The following is a 19,973-nucleotide window of genomic DNA, read 5'->3' as shown; positions in this document are numbered from 1 at the left end:
TCCACTTGTACTAAAGCTTCTTTCTTTTCTCAAAATCCAGCATCAAGGTATCACCCTCTGCACCTCAGATAATGAGGGAGCATGCCACAGAGATCAAGGAGTATAAGGCTACATATCAGTACTGTTTTTTTTCTATCTATGAGACTGGTCAAGTTTTTTAAAGTTTTTTTTTTTTAAGGAGTTATTTATTTATTTATTTATTTATTTATTTATTTATTTATATAAGCACTGGGTACAGTCAGAAGTGTGGGAGGGTGAGAGCATTCACCAGAGTCAGAGCGGGGAGCAGAACAGGCAGACTGATGAAGTACACTGCAGAGGGGAACAGTGGGTGGCAGGAGAGGTCTGCGCGCTATGTGGGACCCTCACCCAGTGGCCGGGGTTCTAACTGGTGCTGCAGAGGCTGCAGGTAGCTTCACAGCCCAGCGCTCAACCGCTGAGCCACCAGGGAGGCCCAAGTTTTTAAAGTTTTGAAAAATGTATGGTGGGTTAAATCGTGGTTTCTTAAAAGATACATCCATGTTTTAATAATCCCTAGAAGCTGTAAATGTTACCTTATTTGGGATAAGGGTCTTTGCAGGTGTAATTATGATAAGAATCTTGAAAAAGAGATCATCTTAAATTATTCAGGTGGGTCCTAAATCCACTGACAACTGTCCTTATAAGAGTGAAGTAGATGAGCGATGCTGTCACAAACCAAGGAAGCAGTGAATGCTGGGAGTCACCAGAAGCTGTGAGAGGCAAGCAAGGATTCTCTCCCAGAAACTGGAGGGATCTTGCCCTTGCTGACACCTTGATTTTAGATTTCTGCCTCAAGAACTGTGAGAGAATACATTTCTGTTGTTTTAAGCCATGAAGTTTATGATAATCCATTATAGCAGCTCAAAAAACTAGTTCAAAACTATAATGAGGCTGTAGGGAAAACAATTCTCTCTCAGATTACTGATGAGTGGTAAATTGGAGTCCAATTTTTATGGAAGGCAGTTGGTAATATTTATCAAAATTTCAAACACACACACACATACACACACACATCATTTGGACCAGTAATTTCAGTTTCGGGAATTTATCATACATATATCTGGACCCACATACCCACAAAATTTTATATGTGCAAGGTTTTCCATTGTTTATAGCAAAAAATTGGAAACAACCTAAGTGGTTCACTTTTTTGTTCAATGACTTTGACTCTGTAGGGTACAACAAAAGCATAGCTGTTTTTTTCTCTCATTGTGGGGTTATTTTCTGTTCCTGGATAAAATTGCAATCTATTCTCATATATTTTTCCCCAGACAATTTTTTTAAGATTTATTTATTCGTGCATGCAAGGACCAGGGTACAGGCCAGATGTGCGGGAGGGTGAGAGGATTCACCAGAGACAGAGCAGGGAACAGAACAGGCAAGCTGCTGGAAACACACTGCTGAGGGGAGCAGCGGGCGAGACACGAGTGGTCTGCCACAACATGTAAGATTCTCATCGACCGGCTGGGATCGAACCGGTGCTGCAGAGGCTGTGGACAGCTTCACAGAGCTGTGCTCAACCGCCTGCCCCACCAGGGAGGCCCCTCCCCAGACATTTAAGATAATAAAATATATTCAGTAATTTTAAATTACAAGATTGACCCTATTGTTTTAGCCTGAATATCCAACCCCATAACATTAAAATTATCATATTCCCACAGCAGGGGAGTGGGAGGGAGATGGGTCAAAATAGGGGAGGAAAGAACACAAAAGAATTGGTGACGATTCATTGGTGATATGGTAGTGGGATATTTATGGGGACTACACCTGAGGGGAGAAATCAAATAAATAAAAGTTTAATAAAAAAAATTGTCATATTGTTATAGGACAGGGAGAGGGGCAGCCCAAACCCCGCAAACCTGCCTATTCTAAATGGGTTCTGCCATCCGCCGCATCAACACAAAACATATGAGACTTTAATGGGAAGGAACTTTAATAAAACTAGGAAACAATACAGGTAAGGCAAAGAATCTAGTTTCTAAATGAAGCACCCAAAGTTACCCGTCCCCTCGTGGGTAAAAGTCCATCCAAATGGGATCAGCCCAGAACAAGGCCCCAAAGCCTGCCACAAGTCTAAAGCATCTTCCAGTGGGGACCCACAGAAAAGGGTCAGAAACAACCGGACAAGCCCGGAAGGAAGAGTAAAATCAACATCAAGATAAAAGCTGCCATTGTCACCTCCCCATGGGTCTCACCCACATCTGTGTCACCCCGTCCACGAACCAAAAGACAAGCGCAGTTTCTTTACGTGTCTCTAGGCTCCACGCGCCTCCTCCAGGTCTCCTGGCTCCATCCTGCTTCCTTCCTCAGTCTCTTCTTGTGCAGCTTCTCCTCTTCCTGCTCAGCTCCACCCTCCCTTGGGTGGGCCAAGGAACCTCCCCCTTTCCTGGGGACCACCCTGTTACAATCCCCCCTTTTAATTTTTATTCCACCATATCTATGGTGGCTCCATGCGCCTCCTCCAGGTCCCCTGGCTCCATCCTGCTTCCTTCCTCAGTCTCTTCTTGTGCAGCTTCTCCTCTTCCTGCTCAGCTCCATCCTCCCTTGGGTGGGACAGGGAACCTCCCCCTTTCCTGGGGACCACCCTGTTACAATATTCCTGTGCTATTTAAAGATGTCCTCTCCTGCACCACCATGTTGGAAGTCTGTAGTGGGGGAGGGGGCATGACTGGCAGCTTCTTATTTTCCTTCCTGGCTCCTCCCCTCCCAGTCCACACTAAGTCTGACTCTGGCTTCTCCAAGGTTGGAGGACTCGGATGGACAGAAAAAACCTCCATTGTCACAATCCAATAATGATGTCCATTAGGTGTTCAGTGCACTTGTCCGTCTTATACTGTGATAATCGAGTGACTAACAGTGGATGTTTTCCTCACTCATGTTACAGGCAATGTGGGTCAGATTTTGAGCAAGGTGGGGAGGAAGGACTCTGCTCCACACAGTCATTCAGAGCTCCATTTCTTCGAATCGATGTCTTCTCTGTTTTCTAGGCCGCATCTATCTGGTCTGTTGTTGGTAAAAACACAAAGATGACCCTGTGGGATATGCTTCCTGTAGCTGAGTAGGTGTGTGTCAGGCTATACCTGCCCACACTCCACGTGACCCCGCTGAACGACAAGGGCAGCTGGGAAGTGTGGTTTGTGCCCAGGAACTGAAATGCATAACATAGTTTCCACTGCATGGAGCTTCCCAAAGCTGTTTTCCTGCTGTGGGTTAATTTCATGGATTACATCAGAGGCCCCATGTGATTGCTACTTCTTTAATATGGAAAACTCCCCTCTCTTAATGGCTACTTATAATTCTCCCTTATCCTGTGGGCATCTGACTTTCCACTTCCTTTTTTATAATCATATAACCGCTCAGAGAAGTTCTATTGGGTGGAGTCCAAGATACCTCCAAGCTGAATCCTTTCAATTTCTCCCCTAGTTGGTCTCCTGTCTGCTCTCCCCATGGTGAGATACTCCCGGGGTGGACCTTTCTGTTCAGTCACCTGGGGCTGCATCACCAGCCACATGCCTGTCGAATTTTTCAGAATACGGTCAACTAATCCCTGTGCTTCTTCAACTCCAAGAGACAACTCCAAGAGAAAGCAAAGCTGAGCTTTCTTGCAACCTGCAGAGTTTGGCTTCAAGTGAGAAGGCAGCACTCTCCTCTCTACTAATGGAAGGAAGACAGAAGCACAGCAAATTCACTCCTTCTAAAGAATTTCCTTGACCTTGTCTCTCCAGATGATCATTTTTGGGGTCGCAATATAATCTTTTCCAAAACGGCCTTTGCAAATCCTGTATAGATGATCTGGGACTGTACTTTGGAAGGAGAGGTTCTTGCTGATGTCAGGTGGTTGTTACTGAGAAAACAAACTGGCAAAAATAACTCTAGACTCTGAAAGACATGGGGAGCCAGAAGGGGATGGCGTGGATAAGGTGATAGAATATTGGGACTGCAGCTTTGGTGTAGAATGACTGACGCTCATGCATGCTAAGGTATAAAGTTGTATGCTCCACATCACATTGTTTTATAAATAAATGGCAAATCAATACAATTTGATTTAAAAAGATTCTTATGTTTTTGATTACTTGTTTTTTAATGTAGTCAAATCTGTCATTCTTTTGACCCTGGGTCAAAAAAAAAAAAAAAAATCTTATCTTACTCTGGTTTTAGAATTCTCCTTCCTCTTCTGCTACTGAACTGCTGTGGTCAAGTTACATAACAGGTTTGAACCTCAGTTTCTTTACCCGTCAGTCAAATGGAGTCAGAGTTTCAATGAAATGTTATTTGTGAAAATATCCAGCACGATGCTCATGCTAAATGTTCAACGAAAAAGATCTTCTGCCTTAATTCTGTTCCAGAACACAGATGCCCAAATGGCTTCATAAATTAATTAATTAAATCATCAATTAGATTTATATTTTGTAACTAACAAGTGACTTTAAAGAGATGCCCTCATTAGTGGGTGAACTTGAGCTTTCTCTTCTCCGTCCCTCAGAGTTAGATGCTCTATTTTGTAGATAGTGCACTGCTGATTTAAGGTAAACTAAGAACTTGGAATAAAAACGAGGTTTACATTTTACTTCGTTTCAGGCACCTCCCAAACCAGTCCTGTATAAATATTACCAAATTGTAAAAAGCTACCTACTGCTCTCTGGAAAGATCTTTCCTGAATATAAAGTGCCCTGGGGAGGATGATAATATGCTCAGAGACAAAACAAAGAAAATATATCCGGCTTGCAATGGACAATTCAGTTCCCGTTCAGTGTTTGGATAATATTTAGTCCTTACACAACTGAGAGTCCTACCAGGTCTGCACATACGAAGACAGAGAGAAGGGTCGCGCTGTTGTCTGTTAAGCTAATCCCCCGCGCGGGCAATTAATACAATGAAATCACAAGCCACGCCTGAAGGCTGCGCCCACTGGGGTACACAGCATTTACTTTCCCTGTTTGAGAAATGGTATCTCAATATTTCAGGAATCAGAGGTGGACATTTTAGATACTTCTGATTCTAGGAACTGTGATCAGATTCCTACCACGTATTGGAGTATGTGCCCAACAGGTTTTGAATTCATTGAAGAATGAGAAAAGGGGTTTATTTCTAGCAAGTAGTTTCATTTGCTCTTCCAATATGCATTTGTCTCTTTAAATTAGCAAGGGCCTCCCTGGTGGTACAAAGGGTTGAGCAGCGCACTATGAAGCAACCTACAGCCTCTGCAGCATGAGTTCAATCCCGGCCAGACAGGGAGCAACCCACATGGTGCAGCAGACCTCTCCTGTCTCGCCTGCTGCTCCCCTCAGCAGTGTATCTCAGTCAGTCTGCCTGTTCTGCTCCCCACTCTGTCTCTGGTGAATCTTCTCACCCCACATATCAGGCCTGTACCCCAGCTCTTGTATGCATAAATAAATAAATATTTAAAAATAAATAAATAAGTTAGCAAGGGCCTCTGTGCACTTTCAGCTGAATGCAGGAGTCAACGTCCTACTTTCTTGTCTCAGTTCTCACTCTGTAAACAAGTGACCATTTTGCTGTCTATTTATTACCATGTATTGTTCAGGTGCATGCGTGTGCATTTTATTGGTGATTTTGCCGTTCCCAGTCATCCCCAGCATGGTGGTGAAGCACTGCTACGTGTTCCTACACGGAAAGACGGGTGTGCTGTGCCTGGTAGAGAAAACACATGTGCCAGACAGGCTTGTTCAGGCACGAGTTACAGTGTGATTGGCAGTGAGGTCCAAGTTAATGAATCAAAAATAAAGTGTCTTTAAACATAAACACACATGAAATAAGGTATGTATTGATCATTTGATGAAAATGTTGGCAGGAAAGGTTTGCAAGTTCCTTGTATTTCCTCTGGTCCAGGATCAACTAATTTAAAGTTCTCAGCAACTCTGCAAACATAACAACTGCAGAAATGGAGAATTGCCTGTAATAATTCCAATAATAATACTACACCATTATGGTCATTTTGATACAATAATCAGAACTATAATTATTTTTAAGGCAGAACAATGGGCCATGAAGAATCCCTGTCCCCAGGTCACATGATAACAGAAGCTCAAGATGTCCATGGATCGATCAGACACGGTGACCAGTGAAACGTGGCAGCAATTCAGGCACCGTGATAGACCATGGGCCCCAGGGAGACACTGTGCCTTACTTAGGCCTTGCTCAGATAAAGGTGATCTGGTAAACTTTTATTTCTGACTTTCCAAATGTCCTTTGCAAGATGTGGCCTGCTTGCGTTGATAGAGGTCAGTGAAATATAATTTTTTTCCCATAATTGGTAGAGTTCCCGTGACATGATGAAAGGGTTGAAAAATTGACTGTAGGTGAAAAAATTGGTGTTGTTTTCCTCAGGAAAAGAGAAAGAAACACGATCATATTCTCCCAATCCATAAAGAGACAGTCGTTAAGAGCTCTGGGTAGGTATTTTCTCTGTGGACCAAGGCCAGATGGGTTGAGCTGGAAGTCTAGCAAAGAACACTACCGGTGTCGGGAATTTTTGGTGAATCCATGCATTCCAAATTAAATAATGAGTTCTGAGCTATTTTTTCCCTTTGAAGTGGCTTTTAAAAATTTCTATTGACAATAAGAACAAAATATATATATTTTTTAAATCATAAAAATATAAATGAAAAAGTAAGCTTGCTTGCAATGTCATCAATAAGAGGGAGCCATTCTAGGTTTTTCTCCTTTATCTTTTCCTTCACTATCAGTTGCTCACTGTAAAATTCAATTCCTAGGAAGCATTAAAGTGGGAAAAAGAGGGTTTGGGAGTCTGGCAGATCCTGAATCATCAATTTCATGCTGAGTGATCTTGAGCAAGTCCATCGTGCTCCCAAGCCTCAGTCTCTTACTTTGTTTGGTTAAAAAAAAAAAAAAAATGTGACTTTGGAAGCTTATTTTTGAAAGCCAGATCCCTTTGGCTGACAGATTCTTTTCAACATATTGAATCAATAAGAGCTGCATTTTCCCCACCACCAACCCCTATTCCCTTTTGACCTTTTCCTCCCTATTTCTTTGTTCTTCTGATATGCAAATGTCTCGTTGAATTATGGAGGATCGCATTTCTTTTCATTACAAATAAGTGAAACAAAGAAGTTTAAGTGGAATTCTTCATTGCTCAATAGTTGCTGCCCTGGGACAGGATTCCCTGGCTGGGGACATCCTGACACCTACAAGGATCGGGCTCCCTGAAGGGAGAGGGCTCCCCACTCCTTACCCCCACCACAAACCAAGAATACCAGCACTAAGGTCCAGGATAAGTGAAAAAAAAAAAAAACAAAAACTGTTCTCATCTTCAGGAAGATGCATAAACAGAGTAGGGAACATGCTCACAATAGCCAATACTTGTAGAGCAGATGAGCTAGATGGTGCCATAGACGTGAACTCATTGAAAATCCCCAAACTGAAGAGGTGGAAAACATTACCCCCACTTTACAGATAAGGGAACAGAGGCACAGAGGGCTAAGGAACTTGCCCAATATTACAAAATCAGTAAGTGATAGAGCTGAGCTTTGAGCCAAGATAGTCTGTTTCCAGCATCTGTGCCCATGACCATTAGACTTAGAGCTTTCCAAGTAGCATTTAAATACTATTTGGGCATGGCATTCGTAGAGGATGAAAGACTTGAGAAAACTGGGTATAAAGGGAATATGAAGCCCCTAAGCCTTGAAGATTGATTCTCTGCACAGTGAAAGGTGTGAAGCAACAAACAAACAGGGTAAGGGGAAAAGAATTCATGCAATGGTGATAGAGGGGCCCGGGTGTGAACCCCGAAGCTGCCACTTCTAGGGCGCATTACTTTGGAAACATTACCACACCTCCAAGTCTGGTTTCGCTCATCTGCCCAAGAGTCTAATGACACCTGTTTGACAGGGTTGTGCATGAGACGAGATGCCCAGTGACGTGGGCAGCTTCTGTGTGTGATCCCCACCCCGTCACATGCAGGACTCAAACCACTTTGCACTTTCCCCCAAAGAATGTTCCCGCATAGAGCATTTGTAAGAAATAAAGAATTTACTGAAGATTGTGCCGAGGCAATGAAGTAAAGCTGTACTTACCACCCACTCTAGGAAAATGACTGACTTGCCACAAGTATCTTTCCCCATGGTCTTTCCCTTCTAATGTTTCGTTTAATTATTAGTTTAATGCTGCAGGGAGGGGTGGGATAGGGCGGAGTGATGGCTTTAGTCTTTCTCTCTCTCTCTCCTTTCCTGCCTCAATTCCAAACGCTTAGTCTCTAGCCTCTTTTCCCTCCAATATCTTTCACCCCAAGCAACTCTTACCAATTTTTTTTTACCGTGTCACTTTTGTTTTAAGTCAGCTCTGAATTCTATACTCACACATGCAATTCTGACACGTTGCTCAGCCGAGAAAAGTCCCTCCAGTTACTGTATTATTAGGACCCACTATTTTGATTACCAATTGCTACCTTAAAAGCCACCCCAAGCTCAGTGACTTAAGACAATAAGCATTTCTCATTTTTCTTACAGTCCATTGGGTTGACTGGGCTGAGCTTTGCAACTGGGTGCCAAGAAGGAGCATTCCCAGCCTGGGGAGCAGAAGCTCCAGCTGTTTTAGGGTGCAGCTTAGATTCCATTGGAAAAACATCCACCACTTTCTATTGGTCAAAGCTAGAGCCAGCTCAGAGTAAGAGGAGGAGGAACAAAACATTCACCATACTCATCACCTTGAAGGATTGCCAATAGCAAAGTTGTCTGCTACATTCATACTACTTGCCACAGAAGTGCCAGAATGAAGTTTTCTAACTTTTTCTGTTTCTCGTGATGTCATGTGGACATCTGTGGGTTTGCAGGGGTGGGACTGCATGGGATGGGAACACTTACTAGGAATAGACTCTCATTTTCTTACCTGCATGCAATTCCCTCTTTTGCTAAATTTTACCACAAACTCCATATACTTAAGATCACATCATGGGCCCTCCCCGGTGGCCTAGGGGCTAAGTCTCAGTGCTATCACCTCTACCACCTGAGTTCGATATCCGGTCAGGGAGCAACACACATGGCGCAGCAGACCTCTCCTATCTTGCCCACTGCTCCCCTCAGCAGTGTATGTCAGTAGATTTGCCTGTTCTGCTCCCCGCTCTGCCTCTGGTGAATCCTCTCACCCCCAAACCTTTGGTCTACACCCCAGTTTTTCTACTTAAAAATAAAAAAATTAAATAAAAAAAATCCCATCTACCAGATAGCCTTCTTTTTCTTCTCTCCATCTGTATGTCCCTTCACCCACCCTGGAGTGGCCAGACTGGGCTCTCCCCTACATCTGTGTAGCTGCCCGATACAAACCACCAAACTTATACCCACGAGCACATCTCTGGGCCAAGACCCTGACTTGCTCTTCTTCATTTTCTTTTGCAGATTAAGTTTATTATTATTCAAGCAATGCCTTTTCCATCTGACAGGAAATCGAAAGGCAGTATGTTTTATGTTGCCAGTAAAAAGCAACTTTCAGACCCTAGCTTAACATGAGTGCCAAGTCCAAGCATTCGCCAGTAGCTGTAATGAAAAGGAATAAAGAGGATACTTTTCAAAGGCCCCTGCATCAGCCTCCACTTCAGCAGTAATACATTCAGCAATAACCTTGTAAACAGAGCTCAGGGAATGGCAGGAAACATCTACTTGGTGACCCCAGCCATTCCTCTCTCTAATTAAAAGAAATCTCATAAGTCTAGACATGGATTGACTTAAATTCCTCTAAAAGACAGAAAGTAATTTGGACAATAAAAATAATTAAACTTTCCAAATATGTAAGAGCAATTCTTAAGAGACTGAAAAAAAAAAAAAAGCCTCTTCCTTAGAAATAGAACTTGGGGGCCTCCCCAGTGGCACAGAGTTTGAGCGCTGGGTTGTGAAGCTGCCCGCAGCCTCTGCAGCACCGGTTCAATCCCTGGCCGCAGGCGAGGGTCCCACATGGCGCGCAGACCTCTCCTGCCGCCCGCTGCTCCCCTCAGCAGTGTACTTCGGTCCTTCTGCCTGCTCTGCTCCCCACTCTGGCTCTGGTGAATTCTCTCATCCTCCCGCGCTTCTGACTGTACCCAGTGCTTGTATAAATAAATAAATAAATAAATCTTAAAAAAAAAAAGGAAAAGAAAAGAAATAGAATGTGGAATAGGACAGAGCTGGGTTTTAGGAAATTCTGAGAGGACTGAAGTGGTTTCATTTGGACTCAATTTGTGTGATCTTGATGACTGTGCAACTATATTTTATCTAGTTGACCCTGGTCCTTATGCATGCACAGATTTTAATGGGGATAAACATCGCCAAGAGGTGATCAGTCAAATTTTTCATGGTTTGCCTGATGTAAGAAAGATGGGCTTTTTAAGTAGCTGAATCTATTGATCTTTCCTTGTAATTTCTTCTAGTGCATTTATGCTCAGAAAGCCCTTCCTTGTCCCAATATCAGCTTAGCATTTCCCTATGACTTTGTCTAATCCTTTTAGGGCACCCTTTTGTACAAGTAAATCTGTAATTACTAGAATTCACTTTAAAGTATTGTAGTGAGTATTTATGATGTTTTGGCTGACCTCAGACACATCACACTTGTGTGTGTATAAGAGATAACCCCCCCTTATTACTTTGTACTTTAACAACCCCGCCTCCCCCCACCCCAAAGAAGCCAGAAACTGCATGTTCTAGCTGCCTTTGCAAATAAGGCACAACTGTATGGTCAAGCTCCACTGATCCATGTGGAATTTCAGTTTGGAGACGCATGATGAGCAGACATTCGTTCTGGGGAGGGTGGTGGCTGGGCCTCCTGAGGAGTGAGGTGGTGATGGCACAAGTTCTGCTGGACAAGCTTTGTCCTGGCCCAGAGGTGAGGCATGGAACTGGGACTCGGGGCAGGGTGGCGGGGCACTGCTGGGCTGGCCTGGGCTGTAATGTGTGCGACTCCTGGCTGCACAGTCCGGGCCTGATGTCTGTACTCCTTAGAGAGTTCCAGGACTGCATGATCCCCTTTGTAGTTTAGTAACTTCCTTTTCTGTTTTTCTGTATGCTAGCTAGAGAGCGGTCAGTTGTCTGCAACTAAGAATGCTCTAACTCAAATATGCTGTGAGGTAAGAAATGGAAGGCAACTTTTTTCAAATAGATAATCAGCTGTTCCTGTATGAGCTCTTAAATAGTAATAATCATTTTTGTTCCCCAGCTAACTTGAAATGCCATCTACTATTGACTGAATGTTTGTGACTGCCCCCCCAAATTCATATGCTGCAATCCTGACCCCCAACAAAATGGTATTAGGAGGCAGGCCTTTTGGGAGCTGGTTAGGTCTGAGGGTCACACCCTGGTGATGGATTTGTTCCCTTCTCTAGGAGACTCCAGACACCCCACCCCCACCCCTCAACCACCGGAGGGCAGGAAGAAGACTGTTGACTGCACCCTAGAAACCAGGTCCTCACTCAAGACTGCATCAACTTGCCCCCTGATGTTGGCCTTCTCAGCCTGCAGAGCTATGACCAATAAATGCCTGGTGTTTGTAAATCCCTCGGTGTCTGGTTCTGTAATAGGAGCCTGAGCAGAGTAAGACAGCAACCTACTTTCTTAAGATGCACAGGGGTCGGTTTCTGTGCTCTCAATTATGTCTGATTGATCGAGGGTCAGTGAAACTGTCTGGAAAAGGAAGGAAAGCAGACGACCACAAACCTTGTTCTGTTCGGTGACAGTGAATCTCTGTTTTTTGATTCCACCTGCAGATAATTGTGTTCTTGCCTTGACTGCTATTCATATCGTTTAAAGTAATGTGATTTTTACATTCTGAGTCACCACTCTAATTGTTTTCCTGCAGCAAAGCCAACTGCACGGCTGGCTAGCCTTCTCCACACCTGTGCCAGGCAAGCATCCTGGGGTCATTAGAGAATTTTGTGATTTAGTTGTTTGGGACGAGCAAATAGGGTTGTAGGTAATAGACTGCGTTTTCCCACTTCATTGTGTGGAACGGGTGGTATAGACAGCTCTCTCCCTCCTTGTCCTTCCAGGAAGGGAGGAAATGAAGCAACAGGTATATTGAACAAACCAGTAACTCCACGATAAAATAGATTATTGGATAGGGCTGATGAGATCAGAGGCTTCTTGTTCCCTTCATTTAACCTAGGTTCACCCACATAACTCCTCCTGAAAGGCTCAAGCAAGAAAGGTGGGAGGAAGTCTTAATTGGGGCATCATAGGGACCAGGTTCAAATCCCACTCAACCTCTGACATTGGGACCTTGGCAGCAGGCTCTGTACACAGGATAAAGGTCACAGCAGAACCTGCAGGGGTGTGTTCATTTCCTAGGGCAGCAGCAAACAAATTGTCACAAATGGGGTGTCTTGAAACAACAGAAATGTACTTTCTCACCATTCTGGAGGTCAGAAGTCCAAAATCCAGATGGTTCCTTCTGGCGCCTGGAAGGGAGATTGTGCCCCCTGCCTCTGTCCTAGCTGCCCCTCCAATACTCTCCTTTTGTTCAATCATTTCATTATGATGTCAGTGAGGAGAAACAGCCCCGGCTGATGCTGATGAAATGTTATTCGAGGACCTGCTTTCGTTATATGTCATTGTTGTAAATTGCAGTTTCTGTGAACCTATCCTTTAATTATTGTTGAGCTCGGTTTCCTATATTTTGAGATTTTTGCATCCAAGTTTATCAGAAAGCTGGGCCTGAGTTTTCTTATTTGGTGATGTCCTTTTCTTGTTTGGGTAGCAAGGGGATACTGGTCTCATAAAATGAGTTGGGGGGCCTCCCTGGTGGCCTAGGGGTTAAGTCTTAGTGCTACCCCCGCGATGGCCCACAAAGGTCTGAGTTCGATCCCCTGGCAGGGAGCTGACGTACATGGTGCAGCAGACCTCTCCTGTCTCACCTGCTGCTCCCCTCAGCAGTGTATTTCAGTAGATCTGCCTGTTCTGCTCCCCACTCTGTGTCTGGTGAATCCTCTCAACCTCCCCCCAACACCTCTGGCCTGTACCCCAGTCCTTCTACATAAAATAAAAAATCTTACAAGAAAGGAATAATTCTTTAAAAAAAAAAATGAGTTGGGAAGCCTTCCCTCCTCTTCAATGTTTAGGAAGAGTTTGGATGATAGGTATTAAATCTTCCTCGCATATCTGGTAGAACTCAACAGTGAGGCAGTGTGCTAGTCCTGGGCTTTTACTTGGGGGAAGGTTTTGATGACTTTAAAATTCTACTGGTGATCGGTTGGTTCCAACTGGGGAACAACAATAGCAACCAGCAGTGGGAACCAAAATGAGCACCAGAAGCAAATGTTAGCGTTCTTCTGTAGACAAGAAAAATGCTGAACTCCTTTCTCAAAATGTAAATAAAGCCTTCCTCAGCCTGCCTCTGTTCCCTGGCTCCCTAAACGGCCTTGGGTCGACACTACACACATTTGGAAAGATAAAGGCTTTAAGGTTTGTTTTATGAAAAGCAAACATTTGTCCAACATTTAACTTGTTAAGGGTGATGCGGGCAGGGTCATTAGATAATGCTTATTTCTCCAGATCGAGTAGGCCTTTCACTTGTTCTGTTTCTCTACAGAGAGTAGAATGGTATCTCCATAGAATAGCAGCTTTGTAGTGGGCAGCATGGACACGGTGCAGGTTTTCTAGGATCCAGCAGACCAGGTAAAGGAGGAGTCAGAGCCCTCAGTGGCTTTTCAGGCTTTTATTGGGGTTTACCAGGTACACAGCAAGCAGGGGCGCCGGGGGGCCGGGAGGCTGGCCGGCCTCCCAGCCCCCGGCAAGTCTTCACTCCTTCTGGGCTCTCCGGCCTTCTCTGGTGGTTCTACTTCTGCTTCTCTGTGTCTGCTTCTCTCGGCTTCTGCTGGCGTCCCCACGATGCCGCCCTTATAGACTCACTCTCTCAGCCCAGGTGTACCCACTCCAGGTGCCTGCCATCGGGCATGCATTCAGGACCACAGGGTTCCCTCATCTACCCTAATGGCAGGAGGGCAGAAAAGCTTGATACTTTTTACCTTACCCTACAAGCTTCAAAGGCCAACATCTGGTTGAAATCTCACCTCTGCCCAGACTTTGGCAAGTGGCATAAGACCTCTGTGGTCCATCTTCCTCAGCATTAGCAGGGGGCTAATACAGATAGTTGCTTTATGGGTATGTTGTGAGGATTCAATGCATTAACACACACAAACTGTAAAATGCAAGCAACACCTATTAGTAAGATTATCATCATGACTAATTAGTGTCATATCAATCAGAGGGTGCTCATCTAGGCAGATGTGAAATCAGGAGTGCAATGGGATCAGACATTTCTCTTTGGTTGCATTCTCTCCTAAACTTAAATGCCCCTGAGATTAAGAAAATGACCCTTTATTGAGATCCAGAGGGCCAGAACTCGATCTGTCCTGTTTCTTGCTTCACTCCTGCCACACAGAACCATCTCCAGAACATGTTAGGGGCTCAGTAAGTTGTGTGTCAAGCAATTCTACACCTTGGTTTTATCGATTCCTTATAATACCAAAGGGCAGAGATGTTGCCATCTTACACTTGACCCAAATGAAGCAAGGCCACCGTTGTTTTTTTTAAGATTTATTTATTTATGCATATAAGAACTGGGGTGCAGGCCAGAGATGCAGGGAGTGAGAGGATTCACCAGAGACAGAGTGGGGAGCAGAGCAGCCAGATCTACTGAAATACACTGCTGAGGGGAGCAGCAGGTGCGACAGGAGAGGTCTGGTGAGCCATATGTGGGTCAACTCCCTGGCTGGGGATTGAACTCGTGCTGCAGAGGCTGTGGATAGCTTCAGAGTGCTACGTGTTAGCCCCTTGCACCACAAGGGAGGCCCACCTTTAAAAGGTACATGTCTTATCTGATGGCACGAAGGTTGTTGGGGGCCTGGGCAGGTTCTATTGACAAAGAAGGAACTTTATCTGTAAAGAAGAAATCACACCCCACAATATTCTCCAGCTCCCCAGAACTCGCAGCCCGCATTTGCGGGATCTGCTTGCTCATCATCTCTTCTTCCTCTCCACGGTGCCAAGCCAAACACATAACAGAAAGCGCTAATGTCACATGAAAACATCCCCAACTTACTGTAATATTTTCGCACACATAAGGAATTTTGCTGGAGCTAACTCTGTCTTTAAACTGATCATCCTCTTCCCATTTTTGTCTGAACAAAACTATCTTAAGGATAGGACTTGTAAGCATTTTTCATCATTAATTTCCTGTATCGGGCCTCCCTGGTGGCGCAGCGGTTGAGCGCTGGGTTGCGAAGCTGCCCGCGGCCTCTGTGGCGCCGGTTCAATTCCCCGGCTGCTCCCCGGCCACCAGAGGAGGGTCCCGCATGGCGCGCAGACCTCTCCTGCCGCCCGCTGCTCCCCTCAGCAGTGTACTTCGGTCCTTCTGCCTGCTCTGCTCCCCTCTCTGGCTCTGGTGAATTCTCTCACCCTCCTGCGCTTCTCACTGTACCCAGTGCTTGTATAAATAAATAAATAAATAAATAAAATCTTAAAAAAAAAAAAATTACTATAGTTTAAAAAAAAAAAAAATTCCTGTATCACTCGTGATAAATATCCAACACTGGAGTTCACCCCTTTGAAACACAACCAGATCGCTTCCTTCTCTGTCCATGACTGGCTTTCTGGGCTGTTTCTCATTGAACATAATCAGAGTGGAAAACTCACAGCCACCATAGTAGACCAAATGATTGCCCTCCCCAAGACATCCGCACCCTACCCCCTGGGCCTGTGAACATACTGCCTTACATGGCAAATGGGGTTTTGCAGAGGTGACTAAGTTAAGAATGCTGAGTTAGGGAGATTATCCAGAATGACTGAGATGAACCCAATGTCATCAGAAGGGTCCTTAAAAGTTGAAAAGGGGGGCCTCTCTGGTGGCACAAGGGGTTAAGAGGCAACCTATCGGGCTATTCACAGCCACTGAGACGCAAATTCTATCCCCGGTCAGGGAGCTACCCACATGGCGCAGCAGACCTCTCCTGTCACGCCCGCTGCTCCCCTCAGCAGTGTATTTCAGTCAGTCTGCCTGTTCTGTTCCCCACTCTCTCTGGTGAATCCTCTCACCCTCCAGAGTTCTGGTCTGTACCCCAGTTCTTGTATGCATAAATAAATCAAGAAAGGGAGGGAGGGAGGGAGAGAGGAAGGGAAGAAAGGAAGAGAGAGAGAGAGAAAGAAAGCTTGAGCGAGCCTGCTGTGAGGTGTGGAGTGACAGCCTCAGGTTGTCGGGATTTATCACCAAGTCTGCAGCAAGGAGACTGCAGGACTGCGTGGTGTGGGGACCAGGACCAGGCCATTCCCACCCCGCCGGTCTTCTCTACCTGGCCATCTTGGATGTGGCGCTGCCCATCAGCCTCGCCAGGGCTGCACTGCAGACAGCAGTTCCTGTCCAACCTCCTTCCTTCCCACGCCTCCCTCACAGTTGTTAAAGCTCTCTCCTTCTCTTCCTACTTCTTTTGTTTATCTTATAGGAACTTGCTCCAATAAATCTGTCTTCTAATTCCATCATGGCAGCTGCTTCCAGAACATCCAACATGACACATCTTCTGAGGCCCAGCTCCAAAGCTCCCTGTCCTTGTAGTTAGCCATGAAAAAGGCCCCCACTTGCTCCTTTCTCACTCACCGCTGCCCCTGCATGCTCCCTTAGTATGGTAATCTGGCCCCTCTTGGTTTCTTTAATTCTTCTCTCCACTTCTCACCCCAGTGGGCACCACTTAAAACTCAATATCTGATTAAACAAAGAATCTTTGCTCATTTCAGGTGTGTTGTACTGGAGTGTGTGTGTAGAAGATTGCAAATATTCAGAACCTTCCCTTTTTACTCTGTCACATGAAGATAAGGATCCCAAGGTCCAGAAAGGTTGAGTAACTTGGCCAAGGTCACACACTGAACACCTGGTGAAATCTCTTTCAATTCCAGATCTTGCTGCCTGCCAGACCAATGCTATTTCAACAAAACCGTGTGCCCTCTGTGTGTGCAAATGTATTTGTGGGGACTTCCATGGGTGTTTCCCTCTAGAATTCAAATGCATTATCTGTAAGGACAGAGCGGGGTGCATATGAAGACCTTATTTGCATAAAGAACTGAGAATCCTCTGGGAAAACACTCATTCTGAACTCGGGGCTCGGGGCTCAAGTCAAGTGCACAGATCCGAGCAGGAGCAGGGTTAGCGTGGAGGGAGGGCTGCAATCCAGCAAGGATCCCATTGTCACTTCCACAGTCTGCCCTCTCCCCACTCCCCAGGGACCTACACCTATGTCCTGGGAAGAAGAAATTTTAACAAAGTACTGAATTACTAAAAAGGAAAACACCCAGTGTTAGCATATCCAGTTTTATTAAAGCAAAGAAAAAGGACATCCAGAGCACAGACATAGTGTGGACAATGCTAATCACAAATAAAGCCACTCAGTGCAGTCAGCAGCAAGCGGGCTGGGGTGGTCTGAATAGTCAGTTCCTGCAAGAGAGACAACCTGCCCATAAAACAGGAGCTGGAGGAGGTCAAGAGGACAGCAAGGTAAATATTCTAGGGAGCGGCTGCTCCCCACTCCTGTGATGCTAACACTAACAACGTCAGACTCTAGAATATTCACTGCCTGATAAAATGCTCTTTCTGCCAGGTAAGTGGCAAGGATCACTGTGTTCCAGCACTGTCCTCCAGCTTCCTAGCCTTCCCTGCCCATTCAAAAGGGAAGTGATGCTTCCAAGATGTTGAGAACCTTGTTTTTGAAATTATCCCCTAGCTTGGTACAATGCCTGGCACGTGCACTGTATTTAATAAGTGTATAGGAGCCAGTCTATTTAAAATAAAAGTAACGGGCCTCCCTGGTGGCGCAGAGGTTAAAGACACAGCACTATCAAGCCATCTGCAGCCACTGCAGCACAAGTTCGATCCCTGGCTGGCCAGGGAACTACACAGCTCAGCAGACCTCTGCTGACTCCCTCGCTGCTCCCCTCAGCAGTGTATTTCAGTCAGTCTGCCTGTTCTGTTCCCCACTCTCTCTGGTGAGTCCTCTCACCCCCTGCATCTCTGGCTAACACCCCAGTTCTTGCATGCATAAATAAATAAATCTTTAAAAAGAAATAAAATAAAAGTAACACATGCACACATTCTAGACAATTTGGAAATCAAAGGAAAGAAGAGGACACTCTCATGCTCTTCCACCAGAGAAAAGGATAAAATCCTTCCTGTTGGTCCTAAAACCTGTGCACATGCCTTGTTATTTCATGACTGGGATATTCTTTCAGCGTCAGCTCTTTGAACAGTTCACCCAAGTGAGCGATACTATCGGCAAAGATTTGAGAAAAGACAATGACACTAAGTATTTTTTGGGTAATCCAATAAATCCTCACTGTATTTGCAATAGTACCTATATTTTCCCTCCATCCCCAATGTCAGATTTCCTCTAGGCCTTTTCCTACCACCACCACTAATTCAATAGACACCAAGATGGATGCATGAGACAGGCAGATCATTGATGGCTAGAAAGTTCTATTTCTTCTTTCATTTGTTCCTCAAAGTCAGAAATATTTATTAGGTGTCACTTTAATGGAAAAGTTTGTGGATCCCTGCACTTGTTGTTTGGAAAACACTTTTTTTTAAAAAAAAAGATTTATTTATTTATTTATGCATACAAGTTCTAGAGTATAGGCCAGAGGTGTAGGGGGGTGAGAGGATTCACCAGAGACAGAGTGGGGAACAAAACAGGCAGACTGACTGAGATGCACTGCTGAGGGGAGCAGTGGGTGAGTCAGGAGAGGTCTGCTGCGCCATGTGGGTAGCTCCCTGGCTGGCCGGGGATCAAACTCGTGCTGCAGAGGCTGTAGATTGCTTCATAGTGCGGTGCTTAACCCCTTGCACCTCCAAGGGGGCCTCCAAGGGATGCCCTGGAGAACACATTTTAAGAGTCACCTTTCTCCCTGACAATGCAGTTTTAGCTGCATCAAAACAGGACAGTCCCAGATGAGAGCATCCTGGACCATTTCAGGGAGGTCATTCGAAATGACTGAGGATGAAGAGCACCAGGTAGACTCTGGAGCCTCCTGGCTCGGCTCCCTGTCCTCCCATACTTGGATGTGTGTGTCTGATTCCATCAGACACATCACTCCCAGAAAACACCCTCCTCCCCCCAACCTGGTCCTCTCCCCCCACTCTGCTCACCGTGAACCCCAGGTGGGAGATTGAGGCTGAAGTGGGGGCCAGTGGGCTTCCTCTGTGCCCAGCGCCCAGCCAGCATGGAAGGGGCACAGCAGGAAGGACTCTGGAGAGGAGGCCAGGGGACTCTGCACACACAGAGGGACATGGTTTGAGAGCTACAGAGTGGGGTGGAGGGATCTGGAAGGGGCACCAATTCATACTGGGAAGGTCAGAGATGCCTTTGCCCTCAGAGCCTCTGTTCCCTCATTTTAAAGTTTGGAGCCTCCCTCGTGCAACCTATGAAGCAATCCGCAGCCTCTGCAGCATGAGTTTAATCCCCAGCCGGCCAAAGAGCTACCCACATGGTGCAGCAGACCTCTCCTGACTCATCCACTGCTCCCCTCAGCAGTGTATTTCAGTCAGTCGGTCTGTTCTGCTCCCCACTCTGTCTCTGGTGGATCCTCTCACCCCCCACACCTCTGGCCTGTACCCCAGTTCTTGTATTCATAAATAAATAAATCTTTAAAAAAATAAAGTTTGGAGAAAATAGTTCTTGCACCACCTGTTTTAGAGGCTTGTGGAGGAATCTGTTTACACTCAAAAAACAACATAATCTGAATTAATCATAATCATAGCCACACAGAAAGACTGATGGTCAGGCTCAGAAGGAGCTATTTGGCTTCTCAGAACAAGTGAGTGGTTTTAAGAACGATCCTTTTGTCGTAATGTTACAGGGGGAGGAGAGGACAGGATGTCTGTTCATCTTCCCACGCTGTTAGGAAAAATGCTTTTATACATTTGCTTTAAAAGTTTTTTTAATGGAAACCAAATTTACTTCTATTCAGGCCTTTCCCTGC

The 19,973-nt window shown here is 45.3% G+C and overlaps 1 protein-coding gene across 1 annotated transcript in view; it reads right to left on the bottom strand.

Annotated features, from left to right (window-relative positions):
- Positions 1 to 12,455, bottom strand: part of TBC1D19 (TBC1 domain family member 19) — a 120,415-nt gene extending 107,960 nt beyond the window's left edge. Inside the window, exon 1 of the mRNA XM_054688503.1 lies at positions 12,369 to 12,455. The gene's annotated coding sequence lies outside the window, so the exon portion shown is untranslated. The remainder of the gene's footprint in view (positions 1 to 12,368) is intronic.
- Positions 12,456 to 19,973: the final 7,518 nt, after the last annotated feature.

The sequence above is a fragment of the Talpa occidentalis genome, unplaced genomic scaffold (genome assembly GCF_014898055.3).
Source record: "Talpa occidentalis isolate TD23 unplaced genomic scaffold, MPIMG_talOcc4v2.1 talOcc4.6, whole genome shotgun sequence".
In the NCBI taxonomy this organism is placed as follows: domain Eukaryota; kingdom Metazoa; phylum Chordata; class Mammalia; order Eulipotyphla; family Talpidae; genus Talpa; species Talpa occidentalis.
This window is presented reverse-complemented; position numbering and strand designations above follow the sequence as displayed.